At 33.4% G+C, this 13,158-nt stretch overlaps 1 long non-coding RNA gene across 1 annotated transcript; it reads left to right on the forward strand.

The window, feature by feature from the left end:
- The first annotated feature begins 5,730 nt into the window (after nucleotides 1–5,730).
- On the forward strand, nucleotides 5,731–8,883 carry LOC131941935 (uncharacterized). Its single transcript, XR_009386695.1, has 2 exons — nucleotides 5,731–6,078; nucleotides 8,624–8,883. It is a non-coding gene; the product is annotated as an uncharacterized LOC131941935 (long non-coding RNA).
- The last annotated feature ends 4,275 nt before the right edge of the window (nucleotides 8,884–13,158 follow it).

Genomic DNA, 13,158 nt, shown 5'->3' on the forward strand with positions numbered 1-13,158 from the left:
CGCTTACCGTGTAATGTTAAAATAAATAGCATGTAATTGAGTTAGTTTGAAGTGAGTTTTCATACAAGCCCTACGCACTAATTAAGATAGTCGCAAAATGTAACATATATTTAACATATGTCAATGATGTCAATGAATTTGCATTAAAAAAAGTACAGTTTACGAAACTAACGAACTTCGCCGATCCTTTTTCGGTGGGTAGGTGGGTAAGTGGGTAGGCGTGTAGGTGGGTAAGCGGGTAGGTGGGTAAGTGGGTAGGTGGGTAGGTGGGTAGGTAGTAGGTAGTAGGTAGGTAGGTAAGTGCGTCATGATGTGAAATAATATTAAATACATAATTGTTATTTTGGTTCGAATGAATGTTGTTGCGAGAGATATGAGAGATATGACGAATGCATGTTAGATGACGCGGATGAAAGAGAGTGAAGTTTTGCCATAGGAACGGGTAGTTATGGTATGCAAGCTAGGTAGTTCGGACTAGGGAGAATGTGAGAGATACTTCGTGTAATGTCGATATCAAGGATAGTTTTATGTTTATTTATACGAGAATAGTAGTTGAATAATTATTGACCAAGAAAGTAATAGGCATTGTGTAAAGCGATTATCGCCTATATCGTGGTGAGGGGAATGAACATGGTAGTGGTACGCTTTAAATGGTAGTAAATCACGTGATCAAACACGACACTCTCACAGCAGCCCTAACAGTCATGTATAAATGTGTCATCTAGTCGATATAGGTATTTGTGCTAAATTTCTCTTTTGCACATTTTTCGTTGTTTTTTCTGGTTGCGCATTTTTCTGTTTGCGCTTTTTTCCGTTTGCGCTTTTTTCTGTGTGCGCTTTTTTCTGTTTGCGCTTTTTTCCGTTTGCGCTTTTTTCTGTTTGCGCTTTTTTCTGTGTGCGCTTTTTTCTGTTTGCGCTTTTTTCCGTTTGCGCTTTTTTCTGTTTGCGCTTTTTTCCGTTTGCGCTTTTTTCCGTTTGCGCTTTTTTCTGTGTGCGCTTTTTTCTGTTTGCGCTTTTTTCCGTTTGCGCTTTTTTCTGTTTGCGCTTTTTTCCGTTTGCGCTTTTTTCTGTTTGCGCTTTTTTCTGTGTGCGCTTTTTTCTTTTTGCGCTTTTTTCTCTTTGCGCTTTTTTCTCTTTGCGCTTTTTTCCGTGTGCGCTTTTTTCTCTTTGCGCTTTTTTCCGTGTGCGCTTTTTTCTGTTTGCGCTTTTTTCTGTGTGCGCTTTTTTCTTTTTGCGCTTTTTTCTCTTTGCGCTTTTTTCTCTTTGCGCTTTTTTCCGTGTGCGCTTTTTTCTCTTTGCGCTTTTTTCCGTGTGCGCTTATTTCCGTTGCGCTTTTTGTTTTGCGCTTTTTTCCGTTGCGCTTTTTTCCGTTGCGGTTCTTTCCGGCCACCTTTGAGGAGCTACCCTTTAAAAAATCTGGCAACTAAAAGTAAAAGTAAAGTTCCCTTTTAAACCTGACGGTCTACGGGGCAAGTGAAGTAGAGTTCACCCGTTTCTGTAAAATCGGAATATGAAGGGATAATGTGTTCAGCACCATGCCCAGCTGGGTGGACTCAGGGACGGTCTACTGGCTTGAACCCGAGTTCGAACCCGATACTTACGGGTTAACAGTCGAGCTCCCTACCGCTAGACCACTCCGTTGAGATGTGCCGATTTTTTTTTAAATGCCAGATGTTTCAAATGGAAAATAGTGAACAGAAATACCTACGTGCCTGCACAGTGTTTGCAATGAAATCAATGTTTTAAAATATTCAGCAGGTAAATAAATAACATGTATCAGTTGATTGTTGTTTTTGATGAAATTCGGTAAAAAAAATAGTTGGATAGATAGGCCTATAGTTGAACTATCTAACGGTCGAGGTTGTTAACTCTCTAACGGTCGAGGCTGTTGGTCGAGGTTGTTAACTCTAACGGTCGAGGCTGTTAACTCTCTAACGGTCGAGGCTGTCAACTCTAACGGTCGAGGCTGTTGGTCGAGGTTGTTAACTCTCTAACGGTCGAGGCTGTTAACTCTTTAACGGTCGAAGTTGTTAACTCTGTAACGGTTGAGGTTGTTAACTCTCTAACGGTCGAGGTTGTTAACTCTCTAACGGTCAATGCTGTTAAAACTCGAACGGTCGAGACTGTTAACTCTATGACGGTCGAGGTTGTTAACTCTCTAACGGTTGAGGTTGTTAACTCTCTAACGGTCAAGGTTGTTAACTCTCTAACGGTTGAGTTTGTTAACTCTCTAACGGTCGAGTTAACTCTCTAACGGTTGAGGTTGTTGACTCTCTAACGGTCGAGGTTAACTCTCTAACGGTCGAGGTTGTTAACTTCCTGGCCTTGTTTACGACGAGATAGGGACACTGACCGTTAACGTCACTGGCAGCCATTGAACGAACCACGCACGTGGACAACTTCACTGATACGGATGATATTTTCAGTCGGACTGGTCTACTCTACAGATAAGGGATGATATTTTCAGCCAAGAGAACAACCACGGTAAACCGGAAATAGAATGGAGATTAGTAATGGCGTCGGATTTTAGAATCATTGAAAAGATGAGACTTTTAATTAAATGATAGTCTGGATTTTGATTTTGGATTACAAAATTATTTCTAATATTTGGGGAAAAAAGGTACAAGATAGAGTTTGATCCTCTAGATAAATTTCTGATTTGTTGATTAATGTAAATATTTTAATGCACGAATAGATATTTGTGGATTTTTTTTCACATTTCAAATATTAAAGTAACAATAAAGCGGAAGTGATCTCCCCGGAACTTTCTCGAATATTCTTATACTAGCCGTCGGTACCCATTACACGTGAAATACAGGCCTATATATTTTAATGTTATACTTGTTTGATCAAAACGCAATTTGCTTTACTACACGTTGAAAGATGTTAGTGTCAAAACAGAGAAATAATTGAATAGCTAACAAATCCGACACATTTAAAACAACAAAGGCTACCAATACCTTTTTAAAATACTTTTTTAAAAGTAATTTGTATTACTTTTGGCTGAGAAAATTGTATACATTTCATAGCGTACGCCTTGATAAGTAGATCTAGATCTATAGATCTAAATCAAATTGGAATGAAATAGTTCATTTCTTTATATTCTAAATTGGAAGATGACGCCATTAGTTTTGTGTACTTCCGTTGTTTAAAATTGACGTCATTGTTTGTTTTTTTTTGTGGATATGTGCCTAATTTTTATTTTCCTTCTTTAAATAAAATTTTGTTTATAGTTTATACATTTAAATTTCATCAACCTAGCTGTAACGGTACTCAAGTTACCGTGTTCACAGACACGTATACACATAAACGGACAGAATTGCAAAGCCCTGTCTTTTTCCGACTCGATTACGCCGAAATTTTGATACACCTGGACCTGGATTCAGAATTTTTGCCCGATTAAAATAAGTCCCCTATACTCCGTATATGATGAAGTGCTGGGGTGTAAAACAATGAAAACTATCATAATTTCATGTGATTTTTGTGCACAATTACAATACTTTCTCCATACTCTGTATACGAGAAAGTAAAAACCTCAGAATTTAACATATTACTGGTGCTTTTGTTTTCCGACATATGCGAGCGAATTTCGACCACTTTTTTCGGACAAAATACTTTCGAACTTTACACGTAGGTCAAGTGCCGACGACTATTCGATGTGGCACAATATTGGACTTAATTAAATGTTTATTTAATGTTTTAAATATATTAAGTCTCCTTTCCGCTGTTTATTGCTGTTATTTTTAAGCTAAGTTCTAATAAAGTTTAAAAAGCACTAAAAATTAATGTAAACAATATATAATGACAAGCTTTTATATTGCGCTAAAGGAAGAGAAAAAAAAAAACGATTTTCTTTAAATAATTAAATAATAGTGAGATCCTTACATTTCATAAGCGACCTTTTCATTTTAGCTATTTAAATCGTGTTTCATTATTATATGTTTAACGAAAATCACTTTTTTTTTCACTTGAGTCTTTACAAATACAAAACTTCTTTTTTTTGGGCAGTGCTTTTTAGTGTTAGCTTGATGCCCAGTGTTCTTTTAAGATTTTTTTTGTCCGGGGAGGGGGGAGGGGCGGGGGGGGGGGGGGCACTAGATATTTTCGGGGGGGGGGGCGGACAATATTTTCCGGGGATGGCGGACACTGATAAAAGTGTATGTTTCTAAATAAACTCCATTTCGTTCGGGGGGGGGGGGGGGGGGTACTTAACCCACACCCCCCCACCCCCACCCCCCCCCCCCCCCCCCCAAAGAGATGCCTGGAAGATGCTCTGTTAATGCCTGACCCTCTATCTTTCTCCGGGCTTGGGACCGGCTAGATGCCATTGAAGGTTGATCTAGGCGAAATTATCAGACTAGTTATTTTTAGCTAGACTATTTCCAGATCCTGCTCGAGCTGTAGTCCTAAAGCACACCAGAGTTTAGAGTTCAAACGTTCGAGTGTTTTTCAAGGCTTGAGAGGAGGGGAGGGTAAGAGTGCTCAGCCCCCACTCTACAAGGTTCAATGAGCTTTTGGCGTTACCCATTGAACACTGTGTAGCGAAAACCTTACAGTAATACACACCACTAATTCAAGAAAGTCCAACACTTAGGTTCTCTACTCGTTGATTCTTGACGAGTCGCTCAAACAGCGGGATAACCGTCATATCAGACTCTTGAGGTCGTTAGTTAAAGCCTGTGTCTCGTGGATTGGTCAGAACTTGAATAAGAAAAATGCCACAATCATCAAATCATGGCATTGATCCTGCCCTCGTCCTATCAAAGCAGTCAAACACAGTTTTCTTTCACTGGCCTCAATAGTAATCCCTAGTCTCAAATAACACAAAGAGCTTTACTTCACGCTGTCGAGATAATAATAATTTTAGTGTTTTGTTTAACAAATCATGTAGTCAGTGTCGGTGGTAGACAGGGCGATGACCACTTATCTACCCTTAATGCTCGCTACAGATGAATGCCAATATCCCCTGTAGAAACCAAGAAGAGAGCTTACATGATTCGCCATGTACCACATACAATCTCACTACTGAATAAGTAAACTATATCGGGACTATATTAAACAAAAAAAATGTGTCATCTCACGTTTCAAGCTATGCGGTCCCTTATTTAAGACATAAATAAATAAATTACGCTGTCTAGGTTTAACACGAAGAGCGGATGTCCGTGACACCTATGTTTCGAATGTTTATACTTGGCGTCCATTCAAACTTTTACGACATCACTTCCGGGGTAGTTTTGGTTAAACATTAGTCAATTTAAAAGCCGAATCACTTTAGCAGAAAGTTACGGATTTATTTATCATAATGTTTATTTTTATAAATGCAGTAGGCCTACATTTAATTATGCTTATTATAATAAATATTAAAAATTCATTCTGCATGATAATTATTATATTCTTAATAATAAATAAACTAAGAATTAAATCCTTCATTTTTAAAGACAGCTTGTAGCGGAGGGGGGGGGGGGGGGGGGAGGCGTAGGTAATGGTAGCTTTTTTAAGACATATCAAGCACTAACGTAGCTAAAGAGTTTAGGCTAATAGTAATAAGCTTACACCTAAGTTTACAAGTTTACGTCGTGAAACACACTGCTTCTTTTTATATTATTAACCTTCCGAGACAGACTATATATTAAACTGCTGGTTTACTTTAAATAAGGGAAGTAACAATATTTTGTTTTAGCTTTCATGGTTGCGTCCCCTGGCAGTAGATAATAGGTAGGAAAAGTCTATGTAATCATACTAAATTTTTAAAAAATTATTTTAAAAAATATGGCAAGCGATAAAATTATAGCTACAATTTTAAAAATTAAAGTCGATTAGGAACCATCGATTACACTCATTTTCATATTTTTGTGTTGAACAGAAGCCGTTAAAAATAATTTTGAATAATTGTACTAATTTACATATTTTATAAAACCGCCCTCAACCCCACCTTGAACTGAACTTAAGTGGCCAGGGAGAGGTAAACGATGCAAGTCATAACATTTGTTATCCATGATAAATACGGACAAGGTAATCAAAATAAACAAAATGGCGAACAAGGGAAGATTTTCAGTTCGATTCAAGCTTTAAAAATTCGTTTGTATCCCCTTTCATTACAGTTGGCTTATTTTTTTATGACTGTTATGCTCAGATTATTAAGATCTAACATTATTAACATTATTCTTATTAATTGTTAATCTACCTTTTTTTTAAAAGTGTTTTTAACGCAAGTTTCATAATTTTTGTTAGGCCTGCTCTTCTACGCCATGATTGATACTAAGATTCTAGATCTAGATCTCTAGATCTAGATCTAGATCTAGATCTATCTATTCTATAGTATGCTACGGCTTTTTAATATGTTTAATAAATTATTAAATATAAAAATACTAGTCTAGAGTCTAGACTAGAGAGTCTACTAGATCTAGTAAGTCTAGATCTATTATAATATTATTATTAGATAGATTAGATATTAGACGGTTTTTAACGCAAGTTTCATAATTTTTGTTAGGCCTGCTCTTCTACGCCATGATACTATTAGATTCTAGTAGATCTAGAGATCTAGATCTATCTATAGTATGCTACGGCTTTTTAATATGTTTAATAAATTATTAAATATAAAAATACTAGTCTAGACTAGAGAGTCTACTAGATCTAGATCTAGTAAGTCTAGATCTATTCTAATATTATTATTAATAATACCTAGATAATAGATAGATTATTAGTAGTTAGTTATAGTTAGCTAAGCCTTAGCCTTAGCGTAAGGAACTTAAATATATTAAATAATACTAAATACTACTTAATACTATATTATAGGGGAGGCCCTAGGCCTAAGTATTAAATTTATTAAGTTGATCTAGACCTAGATCCAGACTAGATTGACTAGAAAGATTATCTGTTAAAAAAATATATCTAGATAGATCTATTTTTAGGCTATTCAATAAAATCAATAAGTATTTAGTATAAATATTCTATAGGCCTAATGATTGTACTAATAAATAGTAGAATCTAGAACTGTAATAGATAGTATTGTATCTAGAATCTAGATCTAGTATCTGAATCTAAGTATAGTAGTGATACTAATTTAATTTACTAATAGTAGGCCCAATAGAAATAAAGTAGACCGTCTGACTAGTGTGTTGGATTTAGACTAGATCTAGATATAGTTTTAAGTTTTAGTATTGCTATACTAGCGTCTATCTTATACTCTATATTTCAGTTAATTATAATAATAGATAAATTAAATTAGGCCCATATTTTATATTATTACAAAGTGTCGCTGGTATAGATAGTTTTAGACTTGTCGTATAGTAAATAGTAATTAGTAGGGCAGTATATACATGTAGTCTAATTAATGATTAGTCTAATTAGTTAGAGCCTACTTGTTTAAATATATTTACTATTTAGTAGTATTAATAAAGTATAGTTACTCTATTCAAAGTATAGTTATTAGGTATAATACACAACCTCATAATCGCAAAATCATGACATTAGTGACTCAAGTTATTTAGTAGGCCAATAAGTTCTATATTAATATAATTTTAATAGTTAATACTTCTTAAATTACTAGATTTGTACAAATGAATACATTTTATTTTAGATAATTTAGGCTATGATACTGCTGAATACTTCAGTTACATTAGTATTATGAATTAGGGCCTATTTAGAGGTAATTATTAAATTACTAATTAGACGTATGATAACTTATGTTGGTCTAATAACTAATAGATTCATATTTAATAGCAGTAGGTCTGTAGGTATAGAATAGTATTGTAAAAAAATAAAGTATGCTTAATTTTTTACAGTTGTCATATTAATTTTAGTTTTAGTAGGTAGTAGTAGGCCTGTGATAGCGCAGGTAGTTAGTATTAGTATGTAAGTTAAACACAGTTAACTACTATAACTAAGCTTAATAAGGCTACAATTTTAAACTAAAAATTACATGCAGCCTAAATAAAAGGTTACAGACTAGTGCATTAAATAATATCCAAAATTTAAGTTTAATCTACATTAGTTTAATAATTGTAAAAATTACTGAATAGAACAGTAGGCTTACTTGTGAAGAGCTGTCTTATTTTAGTTCTACTTAATTAATATATGACTTAGTCTACTCTTAGTCTCCTGTAGTTATCTTTTGAACTTATTAAAAAATGCAGAATAGTTAATTAAGCCAAAAGGTGTCAATTGTCATAGATGGATTAACTTACTATTCAAATCAATATAATTATACTTATTTATTCTAGTAGGTGTATGAATTGATGATAGTTTTAGTAGCCTAGTTTGAATATAAATTTTCAACTAATTCTTGAGGTGGCTAAACATAAGTAGTAGACCTTTATTGATACATTTTTAATTTTGTTTTTTTTATGATATATACATGACTTTTGACACTTTTGAAGACCTATTGTATTTAATGACAAACTCCTTACATTAAAATATTAAAAGAAAATCTTAGATCTATATATTTAATGAATGGTAATAATTAGATAGCCCATACAATCCCATGCATAAATAGTCCCATCATTGCTTTATGATTTTTATAAGACAGACAAATATTTTTAATTATACCATAAAATGTTAAAGTATATAAATGTAATGAGTTTAATATAACAGTTTGTGAAATTTATTTATGTTTTTTTTTTAGATACTACATACAGAGAAGATAAGTCAGATGAAGTTCCTTTTAAAAACTCTTATCACTGAATCCTCCAGTTGACCAGTTCTGAAGACTTAATATACAGTATTCTTCAACAGTGGTCAGGCTTGACTGAAAATGGCCTACACATACCTATTAGATCCAACTAGTCCAAGGATACATGTTGGACCCAAGAAAACTTGTTCATATTGAACAACTTTTTTTTTAATATATTAGTTCTGAATGTAATTAAAAAAGAAATTTATAAAGTTTGTTATGTTTATTTTTTTCAGCACTGGTTGTGTGTGATGGTGTATGCGGAAACTAATTATTGTTACCTTAATTTAATAATTGACTTAAACTGGCGAACTATAAATAGTTTTTAAGAATATGGTGCTGAAGTAGATTTCACCTAGTTTTGTTGCCCTTCCATATTAATAAATTGTATGGTCAGGAAAATATCAAACAGCTTTTACTGTCCATAACCAGTCAGGTACCAGTTAACTGCTTTGAATTTGAATCAGAGACAACCTAAAGGATTAAAATTTAAACTCAAGAACTTTTGCTTTAGCAAATGTGTTCACAAATATGTAGTCCCACTATAAGTCTTTCATTTGAATATTATTTACATATAAGTTTATATCAATATATAATCTATCATTTGTTAATATTATTCCTAGTCCAAACAACATGCTGATATGAAACCCATTGTATTACAAGAAGAAAATAAGGAATGAAAATTTCCCATAAGACAGCTTGCTTATAATAATACAAATAATAATAAAAGGGCAATGTCTGCAAACAATTATACTTTAATTTTTTATTTAGAATTTTCTACTTTGTATTATATCTCGTTCAAAACGAACAATTATTAAAATATCTTATGTTATGGTTTAAGCTTCAACTTTAGTATTTTGTAACTATTACTTAAATTTTCTACAATGTTAAAAATAAAACTACTATATCTATCATAGCTGTAAAACATGATAAGGGAAGAATCAAGAATATGGGTTTTTGTCAATTCTAGCCATACCAGCATATAAATGTAGACCAAGCTTATAGAAATATGGCTGATAACTAACCATAAACCACAAATACAGCAAACTATAATAACTGCTTGTTTCCTGGTAATGTGTTGTTATTGGCTGTGCAAGTTTATAAACATTTTGTAATTGTTTATACATTACAAAAGAAAAAGACTGTAGCTGATCAGATGCATTCCAGATATTTGAGGAAAAGATGTTTTCTATAAGGATAGGCAGCTATAGCAAATGAGGTATGGGGAAATGTTGAGTTAAGATAAACTATTTAATAATTGTAATGACAGAGATACCATCACAGCAACAAATGTAATTGGGTTTGTATGACTAATTAATGAATATCCTATAAATAAATATAAAATGCTGAGGTGGTCGTCTATAAACGACTTTGAGGTGGTGGTGGAGATTTGGACCTTTGTGTCAAAGGGGAGGGGGTTCAGAAAGTAAGATGACACTTTTCCATGTTCAACAAACACTCATGTTAAGAAACTGAATTTAAGCCTTTATTGCATTATTAAAAGTTGGTTTATAAATTGTTGTAAATAATTCATCAATAGGCCTACATTGAATGCTGGAAAAGCCCATAGGCAGAGTTTCTTCCAGGCATCTCTTCGGGGGGGGGGGGGGGCGAAGCCCCCCCGAAAATTTTTTACCGCCCCCCCGAACGAAATGAAATTTATATAATTTATATAGAAAATATATACTTTTAACAGTGTCCGCCCCCCCGAAGAAAATTTACCGCCCCCCCGAAAATTTCAAGTGCCCCCCCCCCGGAGAAAAAAGTCTGGAAGAAACACTGCCCATAGGTCTAAATATTTTATGAAAATCGCTGCTTTAAAAACAAACTAGGGGGGGGGGGGGGGGGGGGGAATGTTGGCTTAGGTTTACTTCTTTGGGGAAGGGGGAGGTCTGGCATCGTTGTGACATCGTTAATAGATGACCCCATAGTCAGAGGTCGATCTAGATTGCTTAGGCCTATATTAAAATATTGATATTAATTACGCTTTACTTATTATTACAATGGAATATAGCCTAGTAGTTTAATTATGTTAAATAATATAACATCCCCTTTCACCACAACACCCTGACTATACTAATCCAAATTAAAATAAAAATGTTTGGTAAATTACTATTATATTATTAGTAATTTTGTGTTTAAAATTCTAGCCTTAGTAAAAACCGGAAGTGATTTTTACTTATTTCACAAATGTTATAAAATATTCAATTTTGGTTCAAAAATATGCTTTCTGGCAACACAAAGTGGAACCACTTTTGGAACCACTTTTCCTACCTATTCCAAGAACACTTTAATATACCTATAAATACTTTTAAGTGTTTAAGTACACATTAACTTTTAGTATGTTCATTCTCAAGATCTTTAAGTATAACTTAAAGTATAAGCGGATTTACCTAATCTTGATGGTTGATATCAGTTACTGAACTCAGTTTATAAGAGTATCGTATTGTAAACGTACGTACTTTTACCACTCTACCACTCTCATGGGTGTAAGTGGTTAAGTAACTTCAATTAACAAACACGTCTTTGAACTGAATCTATTTAGGAATTATTGTTGACTTGTTCAATACCGGATTACACTTGTCTTATGTTTCATTTTTTTTTCCTCTCTTGAACAAGTTCACTATAAATAGAGATGCAGCCATATTTATCTTACGCTATTGTGGTTGTCATAGCAACAGCTCACCAAATTCTAATAGCGTCGTATAGCAGCACTGTGACGATCTGTTGTGAGGGCTATGACGCAGGTATTTTGCCTACACGGCAGTCTTGGAATTATATTAAAACCTAGTGCATGTACAGTGTAGGTGGGAAATATTCCTCTTTATTTGTATTTTAATTGTATGGAAAATAAAAATAAAACTCAACACCGCCCACACCACAATGCCATATATATATATATATATATATATATATATATATATATATATATATATATATATATATATATATATATATATATATATATATATATATATATATATATATATATATATATATATATATAATGCTGCAGTTAAAGTACCAAAATTTTTATGACTATAAAGTAAAACCTTTACATAACTTCCTCAGTTTTACTATTTTAAAATAAACGTTTGAAGTCACGTTTATGTTCTCCGCTCTCCCCCCCCCCCCCCCTCCCTTCCAATCTCTTAACACTTTAACACAATTTTAATTCTCGCGAAATAAATTAATCAAGATCTACAAAATGAATCTTTCCTTCAGATTTCAGATTTCCTCACGTCTCATGCCTGACCTTATGACTGTAATGACACACTAGCAAAAATAGATTAAAAATGGATTGGATGGAGAATGAAAATGAGTAATCTGTATGTGGTATCAATTGCATTGGATCCAGGAATCGATGTTCTTGAATTTTTTTCCTTGTGCATGATATAGGCTTGAAGATTTAATATAATTGAACCAATAACTTGTTCTATTTTTAAACAAATACTGTTGTACATTAAAAGTTTTACACAGATGACTTTAAAATATATAAAATGCAATGTTAATATAGTGTAATATGGATGATTTGAGTTTTTTCATGTCATGGTTTGAGTATTTTACTTTTTGTTTAACTACAAAATGGTGTGTGGTAATGTCATTCAATTGTAAAGTATATCTAGCTGAGGTCTACTTTCTTCGAGTGTAAAGTATGTCTAGCTAAGGTCTACTTTCTTTAAGTGTAAAGTATGTCTAGCTAAGGTCTACTTTCTTTAAGTGTAAAGTATGTCTAACTGAGGTCTACTCTGTCTACTTTCTTTAAGTGTAAAGTATGTCTAGCTGAGGTCTACTTTCTTTAAGTGTAAAGTATGTCTAGCTAAGGTCTACTTTCTTCAAGTGTAAGGTATGTCTAGCTAAGGTCTACTTTCTTTGAGTGTAAAGTATGTCTAGCTAAGGTCTACTTTCTTTAAGTGTAAAGTATGTCTAACTGAGGTCTACTCTGTCTACTTTCTTTAAGTGTAAAGTATGTCTAGCTGAGGTCTACTTTCTTTAAGTGTAAAGTATGTCTAGCTAAGGTCTACTTTCTTCAAGTGTAAGGTATGTCTAGCTAAGGTCTACTTTCTTCAAGTGTAAAGTATGTCTAGCTAAGGTCTACTTTCTTCAAGTGTAAAGTATGTCTAGCTAAGGTCTACTTTCTTCAAGTGTAAAGTATGTATAGTTGAGGTCTACTTTCTTTAGTGTAAAGTAAGTCTAGCTAAGGTCTACTTTCTTTAAGTGTAAAGTATGTCTAACTGAGGTCTACTCGGTCTACTTTCTTTAAGTGTAAAGTATGTCTGGCTGAGGTCTACTTTCTTCATGATAATATTAAATGTTGACCTAATCTAAGATTTGCAGCAAACACTTTTTATATACAAATGTTAACAGACCTTTTAAAAAAGATTGTATTTCCTTATCAGATAGAGTTTAAAATAAAATCACTTTAATCTTACCTTTCTAGAAACTTGTTCCTGCAGATTTGTGATGTACTATTCAAATGATTACTG

Source organism: Physella acuta, unplaced genomic scaffold (assembly GCF_028476545.2).
Source record: "Physella acuta isolate Inbredline_101_S28 unplaced genomic scaffold, ASM2847654v3 ptg000378l, whole genome shotgun sequence".
Lineage (NCBI taxonomy): Eukaryota > Metazoa > Mollusca > Gastropoda > Physidae > Physella > Physella acuta.